The sequence below is a fragment of the Ambystoma mexicanum genome, chromosome 4p (assembly GCF_040938575.1).
Source record: "Ambystoma mexicanum isolate Mex_15411 chromosome 4p, UKY_AmexF1_1, whole genome shotgun sequence".
Taxonomy (NCBI): Eukaryota; Metazoa; Chordata; class Amphibia; order Caudata; family Ambystomatidae; genus Ambystoma; species Ambystoma mexicanum.
Genome location: NC_090927.1, coordinates 953,256,777 through 953,276,805, shown reverse-complemented (window position 1 = coordinate 953,276,805; position 20,029 = coordinate 953,256,777). Strand labels below are relative to the sequence as shown.

Here is a 20,029-nt window from a genome sequence, read left to right as displayed (position 1 = left end):
AAATCAGACCTTGAATCAGAGGAAGAGCTAGGGAAACAAACAATATAGAGCCACAAGTGAGTCCACCCTGAAGCGGAAGACAGTCTACTAGCAATGTGCCGCACTAAGCATTGTGAAATTGGAGCAGCTCGAAAACTACAAAACCTGGCACCAGACGGCATGCTACCAGAGTGTCATATACAGTTGCTGGGGTGTACCCATAACCAGCAATGGAAAACTTGCTTACTGAAAGTGGAAGGTTTTAAGTTAAAGAAACGGCGATATTGGCACAGATGACATTTCGACTCTACTAGAAGACCAGAAGAGGGCAATGAAGCTCTGGTGGGTATGTTTGTTCCTTGTCCTGAACCTGTATACCTTGGCTAGGAAAGGGGAGTTCCTTGCACTGAAAAAGGAGCTACATAATCTCCAGATTTAGGAGTAATGAAACCATCCTGCGAAAATTAATGTGACCCCACCAGTGGAAAACGTTCAACTTCACCCAGGTGGGGGCAGGTATAGCCTTCATTGGGGGCATTAAAGGTGGAACAGAGTAACCTGGATTACAGAAAGCCAACCAAATAAATGTGGGTTTAATGAGGTTGGAAAAGGCCATTTCGCAGCTTGCATGAAGGTGGTAGGAGGAAGGTTATTTTTTTTCTACGTTGCAGAGCTGTGTTCATTTTTCCTTGTCTCTCAGCTGTTGTTCTCCTTTCCCCGCAACACTCTGCCTGGTGTGGGCTGGTATTACTATTTGGGCTATTCTTTTCTCGGTTGATACAAAACTGGAATAAACATTTATGTGGGTGTTTTCTGCATGCTGGGGTTGTTATTGATTCAATGCATGACATTTTTCTGCCTCAACACCGTGTTTATGCCTAGTTAAAATATTTTGAAATTAAAAATTAAAAAATACAGCAAAGAATGCATATTATTTGGATGCATCCGTAATTCTTGACTGCAAATATTACAGTCGACATCCAAATAGACTTAAAACCAATATACACTATGGGGAAATCCTCTGAATGAAAATAAACGGTTGTGAAGAAATGGTTCTTCAAGACGAAGTTGCAACAACATGTGCTCGACTTAACCGTATATGACACAAAAAGACACTGAGTAATGCAAAGAGGAGGGCAGAGACTGATTGCGAACATTACTAAAAAATAACTGAGCACACAAACTTTCAGATTTATCACACAGTCTAACACAAGAGACTGTGGAAATATTGGTACATTTTAAAAATGGACACGGATCTGGATAAAGTGCATCTGCAATCACATTCAAAAGAGCAGAAACCCTAAAAAGGAAACTGCTGCAGCGTTTTCACAGCTAGAACAAAACAAAATAATTTTGTTAGCAGAACTCACAAAATGTTTTTTCAGGTGAGGACAATGCAGTTTGTAAACACACACCGATCAAAATCAGGACCTTTGTGTATTGGAGCCACAGAGAAGACTGAATTTTATCTGTTGCGTTAAATACACGGTAAATGTAGCGTTTCAGTTTGTAAAAATCTAAATTGAAAGTATAGCTAGACTATTAAAAGAAAGAATTCTGGAGCATATACGAGAAATAAAAAATTATGAAAAATATGATTTAGTCACATACTGTAATAATAAACAGAAGGATAGGAACATCAGTGAATTGAACATGTTAAGTTAATAGGATTTGCACCACCTACAGCTGCCATTTGCATTGTCTCCAGGTGCTCCGACAGATCTGAAACTGAGTGGGAGGGTTGTGTCAAGTCAGGCGGAGAGGGAAAATCCAAGAGTGTAGTACTGCTGTGGTGTCCTGACCAGAATTACCCCGAACTCTTCGTGCATGTGAACTTTCTAGCTGTTTTCTGATCAGAGGGGTAAAAGGTTTTGTGTCCAGAGAGGAGACCTCATGCGTCTAGTGCAGGGATGTGTTGGCTGGACACTATCATGCATTTTTGGGATTGTACAGGTGTACAGTCAGCTGTTTGATGTCAGAGGTTTGGTCTTAAATAGTCGTGTGCGAGTGGCTAGCTTAGGTTTGCGTGTAGTGGCTTTGGTGTATTACTTGGGAATTAGTAGGTAGGGCTCGTGGTACTTTGTGCGTTCTTGTGTTCAAATAGGATTCTCAGGTGAGAGGTCACAGTGTCAATATTTATTGTCTTGCGGTAGCATGTGTTGGGTAGTTTGTGTTGGGTAGTTTCTGTTGGTCGTCGCTGAGCGAGTCGGTGCCCTTGATTGTTTTACAGGTAGGGGACAGCAGGTGAAGGGAGCCAGTGTGCCGTTCCCTCAGAGTTTGTTCCCGACCATGCAGGTTTTGTTAGTGTTGTATATGTGGAAATGTGGCAGTCATTCTTTGGGCACTGGTCGGTAGTGTTTGTCTGTGTGTCATCCAGTGGTTTTCAAGTAAGCATTGTGAGCTGTTGTGGCATTGCCTGGGGGTTTGTTCCATGCCATGAGTGAGCCCTGTGCTGTGGTCTAGTTTCCTTTATTTACCGGTGGTCTGGTTATGCAACAGCCATGTCTTAATATTTGTCCTGAATTTAAGGTGCTCTTGTATAGTGCGTACTTCCCTAGGCAGCGTACTCCAAGTTTGGCTCCCATGATGTAAAAGATGGAGCCTCCACATCGATCTCATAAGTATTGCATGCTTTCGATTCATATGTCGTTATTTGATGTTAGTTCTCTGTTTGTTTGTATTGTGAGATTTTTTGCATTGGTTTAATTACATCCCTTGACCTTACAGTGTTCTGTGGACGATGTAGATAACTTTAAAGAATATTCTTATCCAGTGTCGGTTAGAGCTCGGGTTGTGTTCTCTCTGCGCCTAGTCACAGTAGTCTTGCTGCTGTGTTTTGAACGGGTTGTAGCTACTTTGTATTCCACATACCGAGGTAAATGCTGTTGGTGTAAATGATTATTAACATAACTAGGGCTATGATGGCCAGCATTTTATGTTAGAAGATAAGGTAATTTGCACGATCTTAGGTTGTTGAATCATTTTTTGGTATTGTGTTGGTGCCTCTGATGTGGGACTTGGTGAGACCATAATTATTTCAGTTTTGCCCAGGTTGCGTTCAGGCTGTTGGCCATCATTCGATTGCTCACCTGTGCGAGACTGTTTCTCACGTTGTCGTTACAGTTTTCTTCCCCTTATTTTAGAAGAGGACTGGAGCTTTTTTTCTTTATTAGTTGTTTATTAATTTGATCAACAAACTTATACAACATACAAAACACATTACAAAACTCATTTCGTTCACAACCATAATTCCTCATTCCACAATGCTGAACAGTTTCCTCAATCACATGTTATAAAAAGACATAAAAATTGGTTCCCAATTTACATGTGGTTGTGGTGTGACCTGCACCTTCCCACTTATAAAAAAGATATTTTTTTTTGCCAACTATCAAGCGGAAACACAAGGCCTCCATAACACATCGCATAAGAGTAATGTCATATATTCATGCAAAGTTGGTAGTACAAAAATAAATACAATAGGAGCTATTCTCTATGTAATAACATTTTTTCCAATTCAGCATTGATAATCAACAGAAATTTTGATATGGATAATATCTTTGTAGAGTTTCCCCAAATGGGTGAACTCCAGCACCATTCTCTAGCTAGCTCAGTCACACCAATGATATCAAGCCCTAGAATTGTTATGCACAGGTTCTCAAAATATTTACAATAGATTACGATGTGTTTAAGGGTTCTCTGAGCAGCTACATTGCAGAAGTGACACCCCATCGACTAATCTTTACTAATTTTGTTTCCCCATTTCATAGTTCTTTTGAGTGTGTACAGCTGATTTAACTTAAGTACACATCCCGTAATGAGGCACAAGGACATTTTAACAGATATATCCTGCGAGGCATTTGCTTGGACGCAAACTTTGCTGCTTCAGTGTAGGATTTTCTTGCAGTCATTTTCAAATAAACATGTTTTGACATATAGTAATCGAAATTGTAAATGCACTGGAGTAAGCCCAAGATCCAATAGCAATGCAACCATAGCATCATAATACTTTGCTATAGATGGAGGATTTCTCTCTAAAATAATTTTTCCCAGATCTTCATATAGGGAATTGGCAGGTGGCTAAAGCATCTTAGATTGATTAGTAAGAAGCCGCCAATGAAATCTAGATGAAAGAGATAACAAGGCTAGTTATTGTCAGAGAACTGCATCAGGAAGCAACTTGGCTAGATGTAAAGTGCTTTCCAAAGGCCTCCTTGAATCTGGTCAAGCACCTCATCGATATTTGCTAGGCACATGTCCAGTCCATAAAGGATAATAGCCTCAACCTTAAAAAGGTATAGAATTTCATTAGTGGCACCATCGAGAACTTGCAATAGTTTGCATAAACTATTCGCATTTGCGTAGCAACTGAAGCAACCTTTCCATTTAACCCATGTTTCCACATTTTCAGTGAGTTAGTAGTAGCACTGGGAATGGGTATATGATCAATCGTCCATTCCATTCTTGAAAATTTCCTCTTTAAGGTCCTAAAGATAAAGGCCCAGGATTTTTGGACATTAGATTGTAGATTGTGATTAAATAGATATGCGGCAAATAGATTGAGCTTAAATTGAGCTTAAGTTGAAAACCAAAAGGGGTGCGATCGAATATGATAATATGATAATGTCATCTGCAAAGGCGAGCCACTGGATCTTTAAATGACCCAGCCTAGCAGGATAGGTGATCTCTTTTGCCCAAATCTCATCAATGTCGCAGAGGTAGAGGTTAAACAGGGTGGCTGCCAGGTTGCAACCCTGTTTAACCCCCACCTCCGTTGGTATCGGCTGCGACATAGCACCAAAGGTCGTTATCCTAATGAGATATGCAGTGTTATGGTGCAGTTTTGAAATAAGAGTAATGAGATGTTGGGGGAATGCCCAGACCTTCTAGCTTCTCCCATAGTTTTGCGCGTACTACGCAGTCAAAGGCAGAAGTAAGATCAACAGAAGCCATATATAACAGGCCAGCATTGATAATTTTGGACTTTGCCAAAGGATGGGCAAGTATGGAAACATTTAGTGGAGTACCCATTTGTGCACGAAATCCAATTTGGAAGCGAGATAGTATTTTATTGGGACCAACGTAAACCTGAAGATCTTGCAATAACAGAATTGTAAGTACCTTAGCTCCCGCGTCAATCAGGGCAATAGGCCTGTAATTGGAGGGGTCCGTTCTCATACCCTTTTTATAAATAGGGACCACAATAGATTTTACCCAGGAAGCAGGTATTCTCTCGGTGTGTAAAATGTTATCAAATAAAACTTTCAGGATGTCTGCCCAAAGAATTCCTCTTAATGACACATGGAGGAATGACATCAGGGCCGGGTGCCCTAGAGTAATTCAAAAGCCCAATGGTTGTCACAATTTCTTCGCAGGACCACCTCTAACTAAGAGTCTACAGAGGCCGCTAGTACAAATTTTGATACCTGGTTACAAAATCTCAAAGGTAGTTCACATTTTTCCTTGAAATATTGCGTCCACACCTCAGAAGTGATATTAGATGTTTGTTCACGAGTACAACTCGAACAGAGCAGGGCCCATTTGGAGAATCTATCATTACGACATAGATTCCAGATCAACGACTGATTGATTGAATTACGAGTATAACGTCTATGGTTTTTACATTTCTTTCTGTATAAATTACATATCATTTTCTTTCTTTGCATATATTCAATGTTACCTAGAGAAGTTTTTGATTTTCTAAAATCAGCGTCTTTCATTGTTTTGGCCACTTTAATTGACCAACTATACGCATTAACATGGTATACTTTTTTACGCTATAGATTTTAGACAACTTTTCTATAGCTTTACAAATTATATTAAAAAGTTGGTTTGTTTTATGTTGCAGTGTCCTAATACTACCTGCAAAGTAAAAATCCATATTTAAATCACTCTCAATCAGTAGGTTAATCTTGTTGCATAGGTAAACGCTCCACCAGAGAGACATCCCCGACATATCCCCCTCCAAGAGGCATTGAGTGGGATTTTTCCACAGTTTTGAGCTCATCGCATCCATTATCAATACTAACATAAGATGGTCTCCACAACCTGGATTGATAATGGTTGTCTCACTACAATCTGATCTTAAATTAGCAGATACAGCATCAAAATCAATGCAAGAGGGCATATTAGCCAGTTTCCAGGTAAACAAGGGGGCCGTTGTCCGAAAGGTGACAAAGAATATTTCCCAGTTCGCCAAAAATTCAATCCATTGCTCGCCTCGACGACCAAGCTTGGAGGAGTTGGAACGGCCCTCCCAGTACAACCCATTCTTCACAACATTTCCACAATCCGCATTAAAGTCACCTCTGAAAATAATTTTACAATACGGCCATTGCATTGTAACTTCGTCAAAAATGTTGGCAATATTCATAAACAGTAATTCAAGCAAATATTGTAGAGGGTTGTGATGAACAGAAATGAATAAATACAAATCGTTTGCAGCAGCTGTAAATTCAACCACAATAGCCAAAAAGGAATGTGATCTGTACATCTTGTATATCTGAAACGTCATATCAGAGTTAAGAAATATCGCCAAGCCACCATAGGGCCTCCCATGGGACCCGCGCAGAGCCTCCATATGATATGCTACAAAGCCCTTCACTTGGAACAAATGTTCACACATGGTTTCCTGGCACATCATAATGTAGATATTCTCATGCGGATGAGAAATATCCGCCCACGTTAAGAGATTTGTATATCCACATGATTCCCAAGTCACTATTCTTATCGGATTTTGGCTGCTAGGAGGATGGGTTGGTTGCTGAAGTCTGTGGGTTACCCACCAGCGCAGTTAACCACGACCAGCTTTGCTGTTTGAGGAAAGAGCAACTAGTTGGGCTAATACAGCCGTTTCTGTTAGAGAGGTTGGTGCTATTATAATTTGTTTTGTTCACTCAACTTTACAGTTTCAATCGGCGTCTCATTAAAGACAATAGCTTCTTCGATGGATTCAAAGGGAAACAAAGATAAACCAATTATATTAAATTCCCTCCTGTGCTTCCAAACTAGCTCAGCAATTATTAGAGATTGTAGTTGTAACACCATACGATGGTTATTAATTGGAGGAAATGTAATCCAATCAATGTCCCTCGTTGTTAGGGTTCGCAGAGCCGAAATTTTCTGAAAGGCCTGGAGCATAAAAGAACGATTCAGTCTCTTATCTCCATTGATTTCAGAATCACTCAACCACCCTATAATTGTCGGAACATTCAAAGTAGTGGAGCCCTCCTTTTCGCTCGAAGTGGCCACCTGGTCTACTGGCAGCAGAGGCTTGAAAGTTCCCTGAGTGACAGGGTTACAAGAGGTTTTTTCATTCTGTGTATGCAAGGTGTTCTGCATATTGCTTGTCGTACTAGCGCATCCTATGGAGTTTGCTGGAATCACCATCTTAGCATGTGAGTGTTTGATGGCGCAGTCAGTGGAAAGTGATGTATCCTTAACATTACCTATGCATACAGCCGTGATTCCTCCCATTTTAGAATTAGTATCTATGGGGGTCTGCACAGTGCCGAGAGGAGAAGTCACCCCAATTTTATCAATTGAAGCTTTGCCAGAGACGCTTTTCTTGTTTACAATGGATTTATAAAACATTGATAACTGAGTTTGTTGCGACGAAGACAAGGTCGAAATAAATTCACTTTGCTTGCCTATCTTTAGTTTTGTCTCCTCTTCAAGCACTAAGTGTGTGTTTCTGTGACAAATCAGGGAGAAAAGGGCCAGATCAGAGCCTTACTCAGAGCCAATTAAGTAATGGTGCAGTCAGCCAGGAAGGCTGAGAGGATTATGATGTCAGCAGGTCATGATGTCATGATGGGAGGGTCTCCGGGGGAAAGACATGTCTTTGGTCCAATGAAAAATGAAAGATTGGTTAAGAGGTGCTTTTCTTGAACAATACTGGTTTTTCTTATGTCATGGATTGTTGTTGTTCGTTTTTTTGGCCGGCAGGTTGCGGAAAGGGACGAGGAGGAAGGCGACTCCCATGAAGAAGCTGCCACGTATGAGTGGACGTATTAGAAGGAGAGACTAGTTCCAGAAAGTTAAAACGCTCCTGTTGAGCCTGTTTGGAAACCGATAAAACTTGTATGAATTTAAGTTGAAGAATCGTCGGATGCGCTGTGGCTTTGTCGGAGCCCGAAGGCCGAAGCCCAGACAGGTGAAAGTCAGCTGTGTACGCTGCAGGTCGCGCATACAAACAGCTGAGAGGTGATCGCTCCTTCACTCCGGCCCCCACCATTGTAGGGGTGGAGCTACGCAGTGAGGCAGCTGACGCAGCGCAGCTTCAGCGAAGACGGGAAGCCAAACTGTCATCCGTCAGCTGTTACCGAACCAAAAAAAGAGAAGGGGCGGAAGTCTCCGGAGACAGTCAGTCTCACGGAGACTGTGAAGCAGAGATAACAGTTGAATAAGAGCGTTGAATCCCTGCAGCCGCATCCAGCGGAAACGAAATACGATCTAAAGGAGGTGAGGAGGGGAAGGCTTACTCAGTGTGACGAAGGGAGTAGAGAAGGTTAAATGCTGTACTTACCTAAGGAATAATGTGAACTGTGAGGAAAGGCCTGGTGAGGACAGTAAGAAGCCTAGTCATTTAAAAGCAAACCATAAAGCTCTGAAAATAGGAGAGGCAAGCCCTGTCAGCAATCTCCACGTCCACCCTTAGAATGGAAGGGATGTCTGCACTCTTGATAAAAGGGTCCACCCAGTTGGTTAGGCCCTGAACATTACAACCTGACGCAACAGCCAACTAAGGTTCATTTCCCGTAAGCCAAAAACCCTCACGTTTTCAAAGACTGCCTAAGAGAAGAGACCGTCAGGTGGCCTACCTACTAACATACAGTTTGTCAACCTTGTAACTTCATAAATTATAGTGCTTTCAACATAATCTGTTTCCAGAGTGGTCTTTTCCCATCCGCACTCTTACAGTTTCCAGATGTCGGACCCCCAGCATTTCTCTTAACGGTAGTCTTAGGATCAATCATTTTTACTGGTAAATGTATTCACCGGCCCAGTGTTAAGTTGCAAAGCCAATTTATTTTCCACTCAGAGTTCCTCTAAATGTAAGCCATGTTCATTAATCGATGGTAATGCTAATGTCTGAATACCTTTAGACTGCGTAATTAATTGCAAAGGCAATATAAAGGAGTCCTTAATGTTTTTTTGGGGGGGTTTTGTACGTTTTTGGTTTTTGTGATTGGTGGCTGCTTGCGTAGCTTGGCGATCGGCCTGTCTTTTTAAAGCTCGCAAATGCAGCCATTTTTTAGAGACAAAATAGTGTGCATTCTTCTGAACTTGTAAGGAGTCATTAGCTTCTTTGCATACTTTTGGTTCTCCTTTACATTGGCTTGCATCAATTAAGACTAAGTGCTGACGGACTAACAGGATGTTCACTTATTTGTGTGTGTGTGTGTGGTTGCAGGGCCCTGAGAAGGTGCAATAGCCTGCTCTGAGTCATTATTTTGAGAAAAAAAACAGATTGCGAAAAAGATTGCGAAAAGGCAAATGTGGGGACCCTACCCTCCTGAATTGGGAGCTGTTTTTCATTTAAGACTATTGGTTCGGTTGAAAATGCTATTAGTATTCAAGGAAGGCGACCTACAGCGGCCTTCACATTTATAATTTTCAGAGAAAATAAATCCCTCCAATTTGTCTAATTTGGAGAGTATTTGTGATTATGCAGCTTTGGAATCACTTAGTTCATAATGGGTTTAATCATGTCCCGGGTCCAATAAGTTGAGGACTCTAGATAAGACCAGATAAGAAGTTTCAAGTGAGTTCATATTGTCCGCGGTGTTCAGTAAGTCAAAACCCAAGAGAGGAATGCCATCTCTTGTAGGATTATTTAGTAAGTCATTCTTCAATGAATCTATGGGAATTGTTTCATTATTCAAATATTTCTCAGACCCTACATCATTGGATGGCGCAAATGGAACCCATTCCTCTGTAGGAGTTATTTCATCAAATTCATACTGATTTGTAAGTTTTATTGGGGAAACTTCAGTATTGTAGTGTAAGTGTACATTTGCAATTTTGCCTAGAGGGGCAGTCACCAGGGTTGAGGGCCCTATAGAGAATTGGACCCGTTTTTCAAGTTCAGAAAGAATAGCAGGTGCAAGAATAGAAATATCAGAAGGAAATTTTAGGGAGACATCCTCTATATTATCCGTATGCATGCCCCCCACCCCCCAAACTCCTGCACGCTCGTAAAGCTTTTCCTTGGATTCAGCAGCAGCTCCCTTGGAGCTGGGCTCTCGTGAGGCATAGCGAGAGCGCCTATTTGGCCGTATTGTTTGTTGCCAGATTGTACGTAAGGAAAAGCAACTTCATGGCATATGGTATCTGCATTTGTCGTGGAGGTGGACGGAATGATGGATTCAGAGCGCTCAGTAAAAGGAAACATTTCAACCACATTCGCCTCTATGGGAGGTTTAGCCAAGGCTGGCTTTACCTCCTGCAGACCTCCCAATTTGCCTGGCTTTTGGGATAATGCATGAACCATACGCCCACTGCGCAAGCGTGGGGACATCGTGGTTATGGGGAGTCTCACAAAGTAAATAAGAAAAGTATTTTGTTAATGCTATGTTATAAACTTTGCTACCTTGCAGGCGTATTGCGTACGATTTCACAATAGTAACACCACCACTATGACCACTTCACACTACAGGAAAGACTGAAATGTCCCAAACTGTACACAGAGCACTATAATCTTCCATCACAGAATTATTTACCTTATTATTTATTGGATGTCCTAATGCCTTCTACGACCGCTCTCCTGCCCTCCCACCCTAATAGCCCAACAGCCACTTGCAGTCCACTTACGGGTGCGCCTGCGCGGCCCCAGGGGTATTCGTAGGCAGCCCTGCAGGAACAGAGTGGGCGGGATCAACAAAGTAGTAGTGACAGGGTTGGGGCGTAGTGATGACACTGAGGGAAAAGGAAAATACACGTTAGCAGGCAGCAACGTGGAGCATAGAGTCAATACCAGCTGCAAGGTCCCAGCAAAAGAGTCACGGCTTGCTCAAAAGCACTTTTAACAAATTGAGTCACTGTTGCAATAATTCCACCAATGTTGCGTGTTACGAGCGGTGATGAAGCAGCACACCTTCTCCTTGCCGACTCGTAGTATCCAAAAGGTCCAGAGAGAGCAGCCCAACAGCAACTTGCAGTCTACTTACGGGTGCGTGGCCCCAATGGTATTAGTAGGCGGCCCTGCAGGAGTACAGTGAGTGGGATCAACAACGTAGTAGTGGCAGGGTTGGGGCGTAGTTGATGACTCTTTGCAATAATTCCACCAATGTTGCGCGTTACGAGCGCCGGTGAAGCAGCACACCTTCTCCTTGCCGACTTGTAGTATCCAAAAGGTTCAGAGAGAGCAGCCCAACAGGCACTTGCAGTCCACTCACAGGAGTGCCATCCATGTCCTAACAGGAGGGCCGATATTCTTTTATGATTTTCATCATTTGGGTAATGCAGGTCTTGAAGAGGAGGAGTGAGAGCCTTGATCCAGGGACCCTTACAGTGACTTTCGGTGGGGTTGAGCTGAAACAGGATAAGCAAGGCGATTTCCATTCTGGCCATTCAGGAGGGAGAAATACATATGCTGAAAAATTGTGTTCTGGAGTCCTTTTTCTTCCAGTCTTTTGAATAGTGTTCAGAGGCTACCAGTGTCAAAGGAGCTGAGAAAAACAGGGAGTATGGGGGCAGAGGTGAAGCTTTCATATGCTGATATTTCAGACCGTTCCAGTTGTAGAGTGCAACTTCTGTGCCTCCCATTGCCCTGAAACCTACTTGTGAGCTAGTAGAGAGGCGTAGTAAGTAATTATATTCCATGTGCTCCAGGACATTGCGGAATAACCATCTTTCTAGTAATTTAGTAGGGTATGGTAAATTTGGGATGGGACTAATTGGTAGAGACTTCTGGGACTCAAGCCGTGGTTTTTAGCAGTGGTTTGACAAAGGCTGTCATGAAGATTTTGGTACTATTTATGTTTCAGTGAGGCGGTGAACAGCTTAGGACAGTATCATGCCAGGGTTTCTTTGGTGGTGATCCTTCTGTTGCTATCCAGGAGCAAGGGTCTGCTGAGGAATACAGCTTTGTTGCTTCCCTTCACCAACTTTTTGCAGTCTGTTTTCTACTATTGGTTTACTTATGTGAATTCAGGGTGCTATGGCTTGGTTGCTGTTGACAGTTATCTCATTGCTGGTTTCATTCTTTAAAGCTATGCTTATTGTCTCATATTTATAGCTCCATCAGGTCAGAGAACCAGGCTCTTGCTGAACAACAAAGGGTTATGAGGATCATAGATGACCAGAACGTCAAGTGCTACTTGGAAATCAGGCTCGGAATTAACGGAATGTGTAGGAAAGCAGACTCTATGCTCGCTCCATTGAACCTGAAATGCATCTCCCTGTGAAAGGTGCCCTGTTCGCCCTCCTTGCAAATAACTTGCATTTTGCATTGCTCTCTGATGTAAGCAAATCTAGACAAGGGACTTCCCATCTCAGAAAGATCCTCTGATGTATCAAAAGGTGAACTTCCCATTGGTGGTTGCATTGCAGCAGTCTGCTTAAAGTGTCCGCCTCCACATTCTGCATTCCTGGTAGGTGAAGGGCTCTTAATGAGATGGAGTGTTTTCAGAGCCCATTCGCAAACCTGAACTGCCAATCTGCATAGATAGGGGGATTGGTTTATGTAGAACATGCAGGTAGTGTGGTCCATCTGGATGAGCAACATCTTCCGTTCTAGAGAGGGTAGTTGCTCTTGAGGCGACCAAACGCAGTGAATGAACAGGTGATCCATGTTCATTTCCCCTAACCCCCACGCAGTAAAGGATGCCCGTGTGATCACTACCGCATTTTGTGCGGTTTCTGCAAATGGTTTGCCTGACAGCAGATTTTCCTGCATAGATGAAGTGGTAGAATGCAGAACCAAGTAAAATTAAATAAACTACTCATTAAGGACATGAAAAACAAAGAAGGGAGCACTGCGGCCGAGAGCTTTTCAGGTAAGAAATGTACTCCTCCATCTTAACATCATCCTGTTTCTTACCTCTCGTGTTTATTATTTTTCTTTCCCGCCTAACTGGCTTTGGTTAGACCGCCCATTCCCTGCACTGACATCAGGTAATACTTCTACATTATGAACTAGACTCTGCATGAGTGCCAAAACCACAGAACGTTGTCTGCCAGCAGGGGGCTGGGGTTCAGGGAGCAGTGGAACAAAGCATTTGAACTGAAGCCAATAACTCATGCCGGCCCAAGTTAGCCAGATCGACAGAAGTCATCCCCCTCGCCTGAGGAAGACAGATCCGCAAGCAGACTTAAGCAGCCATGTTTTCCTGGTGGTAGATCATCACGTGGTCTCACTGGGCAGGAACAATGACGATGGACTATGTTTTGGCAATAGCGTGCCAGAAGGCCTGCTAAGTGTTTCTAGAAACATTGAGGGTCATGTGCCGTGAAGAATATATCAAAAGTGGTTGATCTGGAAGATGGTGTGGGTATTGGTTGGCAATAGGCTAACTGGGAAGATGCTGTCAGTTTGTCTAGAAAGAAAACGAATAAAAAAAGTCTAAGAATCTTAATTTTTGCCATTCACATTTTGGCACAACCTGTCAAGTAACGTGGTATGGCACCAGACCGGTGGTTGGCCTCTACTCAAAAACCACACGTGTATTACCAGAAAAGGTAAGGAGTCCTTTCAAGAGGTTTAATCGGGAAGAAGACAATGTCCAGGTCTATAAAATTTGTGAATGCGTAGCCTCTCAGGGAAGGGGTGGGGGATGGGGGGGACGGGGCAACAGTTTATTACAATGATTAAGAAACAGGAGGATCTATTTAGGGGGATATGCAAAGATGGATTAGAAATTCTGGGTTGGGTACAGCATTATAATATTTGTTTTGCCGGTTTTATTGTGGTGGCTGTGGCAGTTGTGTATTATTTCTACCCTGAAACAGATCTGGCAAAATACTGGGAGTGGTAACTGTTAGGCTGGTCTGGTAAGACACCCTGCAAATTTCAGATATGTGTAACATATGTATCTGGATTGGTCTGAATGCAATCAGAATCTGAGTAGATCCAAGCACTAGAAGGAGGCCACCAACTGTATTTCTGTTTTTAACAAGGGAAACGATAAAACAGGAAAATGGAAACACGAGATCTGGTTAACGCCCAGCACTTAAGTAGGGAAATATGGATACTTGCAGGATTACTACCCCGTAGCCCTTTCAGGAAAGTCTATGGTAAATCCCCTGCTTCCTTCTCAAGACTGCAAAGGAGTGGAGTTAATGAGTGAGTGGTACAGGGGCGAGTGGACCTGGGGCGAAATAAGAAAAACAAAGCAGGGCCAGAACATGGACAAAGAGCAGTCAACACAGGCGGAAGCCCCACCTAAGGGCTCGCCAGCAGATTTCATGTATGCTTATTTTAATAATACTACTTATAACTTCCTAGATTCCTGCCATTACCTTAAGTGACTTAACACACACACACTTCCCAATAGAAGGAACATTTAATCAGAACAAATTAAGAGCACTAAGATAAGCCTTAGAGGAACCAAAGGGCAAAATAAGCCCCGTCAATAGGGGGTGTTCGCAACTTGGTTGGAGGAAGCGACAGCTTCTGGCAGTATGCCGCCTTTTGCCCTGCACATTTGTACTCTGCTGTGCAAACGAGTAAATGCTGCCTACTATGCTCACATGGTAGGCAGCATTTAATTGCAATTGTAAATGCTGCCTACATGCGTTTAGAATGGATTCCTATGGAGTCTGCTTGCTTTATGCTAGCGCATAAAGCCGGCAGGCTAAGCCTCCATAGGGATCCGCAGCATTTCAACTGGCATGAAAGTGCATGCCGGCGCAAATGCTGGGGCATTGGTATGGCAGAGAGGAAGAGAGACGGTGGAAACACAAGTTGCGTTCTGCCCCACCTCTCTGCAATACAAATGAATGAAAATGTGGCATGAATGAAAGACGTAAAAGCCTTACGCAAGGCTTTTATACCTTTTATTTACGATACGCCACTGACCAACATGAGCCCCGGAATGTGTTCCTGAGTGTCCAAACGCTGCTTTCAGTAAGCCTAATTCCCTCTCTACCTTTGAGCCTCTCACATCACATTTTCTAAATGTCACATTCTTCAATGGAATGATTGTCCCATTGCAGGAGTTGTGTGAGAAACCTGAAGGTGTCTCACCCGCTAGTCCCCGGAGATCTGTCATCCAGGTGGTCAGGACACGGCCATCGCTATTGGATCCAGTTCCTGGGGGTGGACCAGTGAGGGGGAGGGAGGATCACCTAAATGCGGGGGGGCTCTTCGGAGAGTGGAAGTGCGACAACGGCAGGCGAAACATAGTACCCCCCTTCCTTATAACCCCTTGTCCCCATCCTGCTCCAGTGGATACTTAGAAGCTCTACCCCACACCCCCTTTCCAAAACGAACACTTTCCTACACTGTGACAGACAACGGACTAACACCAGAGCTGTTTACCTGACATGTCCCAACACAAGGTTCAGGCAGAGTCAGGCAATTGACAATATCTACAAACACCCAACTGCCCTTTCCCTTCCCCACAGCAATAAAAGGCATGCGGAGTACGAGAGCATACTTTGAGCAAGGCCAAACGCATGAGAAAACAGCTACACCGGACTGGCAGTTCAAACAGAGGGGAAAGGCGGCGAGACCTGGAGGGAAGACTAAGGGGGGGGAACTGCCCTTGCCCTTTTCAACTCACACCTGCGAAGCCTCTGAAAGGGAAATCATAAGTCCACCTGGTGTGTGGTGTGACAGGTGTCAACGGCACATAGGGTTCCACCGCGCTGATAGCCAAAGCGGGAGGAATCGCTTGCTGCTGTGGTGCTGTCCTTGACTCCGAAGGCAAGGAAACTCAAAACAGTTCAGCACAGCCATTGACTCTGACTGAAGCCTTTTTGGGTTGTGTTTTTTTTTGTTGAACCTACGGAAGCCACGAGGCCTTAAGAGAGGCCGGAGTGAAGTGTCAAAGTGGTCACACGAGAGTCAAGCAAAACCCCTCGTACATGCGAAGGTCTTTGACATATTGAAGAAAACGGATCGAACTGTAAAAACTGGCAAATGAACAGAGGGATGCCTGCAAATTAAAGGTAAACAGGGGGATACCCATACACATTGTGACAAGTGTGAACCTGGCTGAGGGATGTCCACAATGGATAGATGTTCAAAAGGACATTGAGGTTGTTTGAATGCACCGATTTTGAGTGAAAGGCCATAGTGAACCCGATTGAGGGAGGCTAACTTTACAAGAAGGACCCGAGCCCGGCTGAGGGGGGGGGGGGGGATCCCAGGGGTGAATAGCAATCGCCCAACGTGAAATATAACCAAGGGAACTTTTTGTTTAAGGTACAGCAGGCCTTCTAAAGGTAAGAGACTTTGCAGGAAAGAGACTTGGTCCCAGAAGGTCCTGACATCGTTAAAGGGAACTTTAATCTTGTGCTGGCGGGGCACAGGAGTGTACTGTGCTCAAAGGTCCTGCCTTGTCCCATGCTAAAAGCGTGGGGAAGGGAGACCACAGCCCTACCATCCTGACTTATTATTTGGTTAACACTTCTTCCTTTTCTTGTGACCATTATCCCACACTACTTTGTAATTGAGTTGCAAGGATTGGCCCTTTTTATTTGCCAAGACGCCACTAGGACTGCCTAATTATTATTTGATGGTCGTAGCTTGCTCCCATCTTAGATTTTGCTTTAGATTAGGTATTTTTCTCACCCATTATACAGTTTAATAAACAACCTTGAACTGTGATCACTTGGGTCTGTCTTTACTGTTGCCACCATGAGTTCCTTACAGAGTGCACTTATAAATGCAAAGCTGGCATTGAGCTAAAACAAATGTAGTTCGGGAAAAGAAGGGTTTAGAGAAAAAGGAGAAAAAAAACTATTTTTGCAAGTAAAGTTACGTCTAAAATCTTGAGAAATGTTTCAGACATTCGGACTACCAAGTCAGAAAAAGAAACAAACTGCAACTGGCAATGTGGTGAATGATGGAGTGCTGGAGCAGCATGGCCGCTTTAAGTTGCCCGTTTTGTCTTGTCTTCAGCACTTAAGCCTGTGATAATTGCAAGTTAATTGTTTTGGTTGTATTGTAGTCCAAAATAAGCCAAACAGCATTTTGCAAGTAGTTACAAAAACACACAAAGAAACTGAGTGTCTGGCAATATATAGCGTTTCAGAATATTTATGAAGATTCCAAGGTGAAGTAGCTTTACCCTGGAAGGGATAACTATATTAGCACTCATAGGCTGGAAATCGAGGTACATGCACAGCTTTATGAAATCATTTTCTAAAGAAGACTAAATCCTCAGCACATGATGCCTATTTAAAAGGATGCATATGGACGGCTGTGTGCAATTGGGTAAATGGCAGCAGGTAGAAAAGAGGAATAAATGAAAAGGACCGCACTGGCAAAAACACTAGAAAAATATACCCAGGAACTTTCATGTCATGTGATATGGGATTTTACTTCAGATCGTAATAGCAACTAAATGAATTTCAACGTTCATTAGATTAATAACTTACCTTCACTTTGACAGTGGTTTCTGATACACAAGTATGGTTGTATGGTTGTATTCAAGAATCTTTTTTATCCTCGGTCTTTTCACAACCACAAACAGTGTGTTCTGAAAATTAAAAAACAAGAAGAATACAAGTTAGGACAGCATGTGACTAACAAAATGCACATAATGAACTTGTTTTATGCAGGCAAATTTGGCAAGTGTGTTCACTGCGCCTCCGCTTAAAATGACATTCAGCAGCTAAGATGAACAGAGAATAGGCTGCAAGACCACACATCTAACTTTTTGCAGCCATAGCATCAAAAGCATCAAGTGATAAGACCCACACTATTATCTCTTTAGAGCCACCCACCACGCTCAAAAGCTTCACGTACTATGCAAATGAAATAAGCAAACGTAAATAACCGCTGGAAAGCATCCGACTACTTGTGTATTAGGGGATTAGAACTCCCAAACAATTTTAAAGGCATACGATATGATATTTTATTTGTATAACGCTCATACAGAAGTGTTTCAGAGCGTGACGAGGCAACGGAGGACAAAACAACGATCTTACTAGGCCCAGTGACATTGAGTACGTGCAAGTGCAGAGAGAAAATCAGAGGGTAACCATGTGCTCGGTGCAGAGCAGAGAGATCAGCAGGGGAAAGGAAGAGCGAAGGCAGAAGCAAAGAGGAAGGCCTTGAGGTGCTTCCAGAACCGGAGATAGTTCTCCTCAAGTTTCAGAGAGGCTGTTGCAGTGGGAGGCAACAGCCGAGGAAATAGATCTACCCCCAACTCGTTGCTTGGAGAAGCGACTGACCCTGGGGGAGGTGGAGGAGCGAAGAGCTCAAGTAGGAAGATATTTACGGAGGGAGAGTTGAAGGCCCTAGAGGGTCTTGAATTTAATCCTTGCAGCCACTGGGAGCCAATGAAGAGATTTCAGGGCTGGAGAAATACGATCCCAGGGCTTGAGGCCAAGGACAAGTCTTGCAGTCCTGTTCTGGATCAGTTGCAGAGGGCGGAGAGTAGAAGCAGACAGAGTTCGAAAGAGGCTGTTGCAGTAGTCCAGCCTAGAGAGAACCAGAGCTCGAGAGAAAGTGAGCTTCTGGGGGAAGGAGAGGAAAGGAAGAATACCTCTGAGGAGGTGCAGTTGGTAGTTTGACTTCTTAGAGACGTCAGAGATGTGAGGAGAAAGGGAGAGTGTGGAGACGAAGATGACACAGAGGCTCACAGGTGGGAGAAGGAAGAGGGTCAAGGGAGGCCGGCCAGAGAGTGACAGGAAAGGAGGGTGCAGGTGTGCAGATGAGGAGAACCTCCATCTTACTGACATTAGGGCAGAGATCATTGGTGGCACACCACTCCTGGACAGCATACAGACAGTCAGAGATGAGAGAAGAAGAGGTGGCAGAGGGAATCCTGAAAATGAGTTTAGTGCCATCCGCATAGCACTGAAAGTTGAAGCAGAAAGCGGCAATGCAGTGGGTAAAGGGTGGCAAGTATTGGTTGAAAAGACATGGAGTGTGGTTAGACCCCTGGGGAACACCACAGGTAGAGAGTGAGATACAGGAAAGGAAGGACCCAAATTGGACCTGGGAGGGCCGATCACAGAGGAAAAAGGTCAGCCAGGCCAGACCTGATTGGTGATTCCAGGGTTATCACAGAGACGGTTGAGCAGGATGGCATGGTTGTCCAAGACAGGAGAGAGATCGGGTAGGATGAGAACAGAAGCGATGTTAATGTCGAGGTTGGACAGCAGGTCTTCACGAATGTACAGGAGAGCGGTTTCCGTGCTTCTGGAAGCTCTGAAGCCAGACTGATGGTCATGGAGACAACCAACAGAATCGGTGTGAAGATTAAGCTTGGAGATGGCAAGCTTTTCCAGGAGTTTGCCCAGGAAAGGAGTGATGCAGATCAGGGGATAGTTAGCCGGGCATGAGGGGTCGGCTGTGGGTTTCTTGATAAGAGGGTGCACAAGAGAATACTTGAGAGGGGACGGAAAGGCTCAAGAGACGAAGGTGAGGTTGCAGAAGTCAATTAGAGGATGAGCAAGGGTGTCAATGAGGTCTTTGATGGTTTTGGACGAACAGGGAAGAACCTGATTTGACAAGACTTTCATAGATCGGACTTGTCTGGGAATCTCGTCAGGGGAGAACATAGGAAAGGAAGAGAAAGAGGGAGGGGGGCAGCTGTAGGAAAGCCAGAGGTAGCAGATAGAGATTGGGGAAGAGGAGGAGAGGACGAGAGGGTGGACAGGATGTCCTGGGATTTTTAGATGAAATGAGAGACAAGGGCCGTGCAAAGGGCCTGGGAGGCAACAGGAGAGGTAGAGACTGCAGCAGAGTTGGCAAGCTCATTGCAGATTTTAAAGAGTTCGGCCGAGTTGGTAGATGCCGCAGAGACGCGGGCTTGATTGTGGGCTCTCTTCTTAGTTCGGTCAAGGAGCCGGTATTGCCTTTGGAGCAGGCGGCAGGCCAGTTCCTCAGAGGATGTACAAGAAGCCTGCCATTTCCTCTCAGTCACCCTAC

General features: G+C 43.9%; 1 protein-coding gene across 2 annotated transcripts in view; it reads right to left on the bottom strand.

Annotated features, from left to right (window-relative positions):
* The window catches only part of ASCC3 (activating signal cointegrator 1 complex subunit 3), a 2,962,611-nt gene that overhangs the window by 2,894,522 nt on the left and 48,060 nt on the right, over positions 1 to 20,029 (bottom strand). For both annotated transcript variants that reach the window (XM_069606524.1, XM_069606525.1), the window contains exon 2: positions 17,527 to 17,627. The gene's annotated coding sequence lies outside the window, so the exon portion shown is untranslated. The remainder of the gene's footprint in view (positions 1 to 17,526; positions 17,628 to 20,029) is intronic.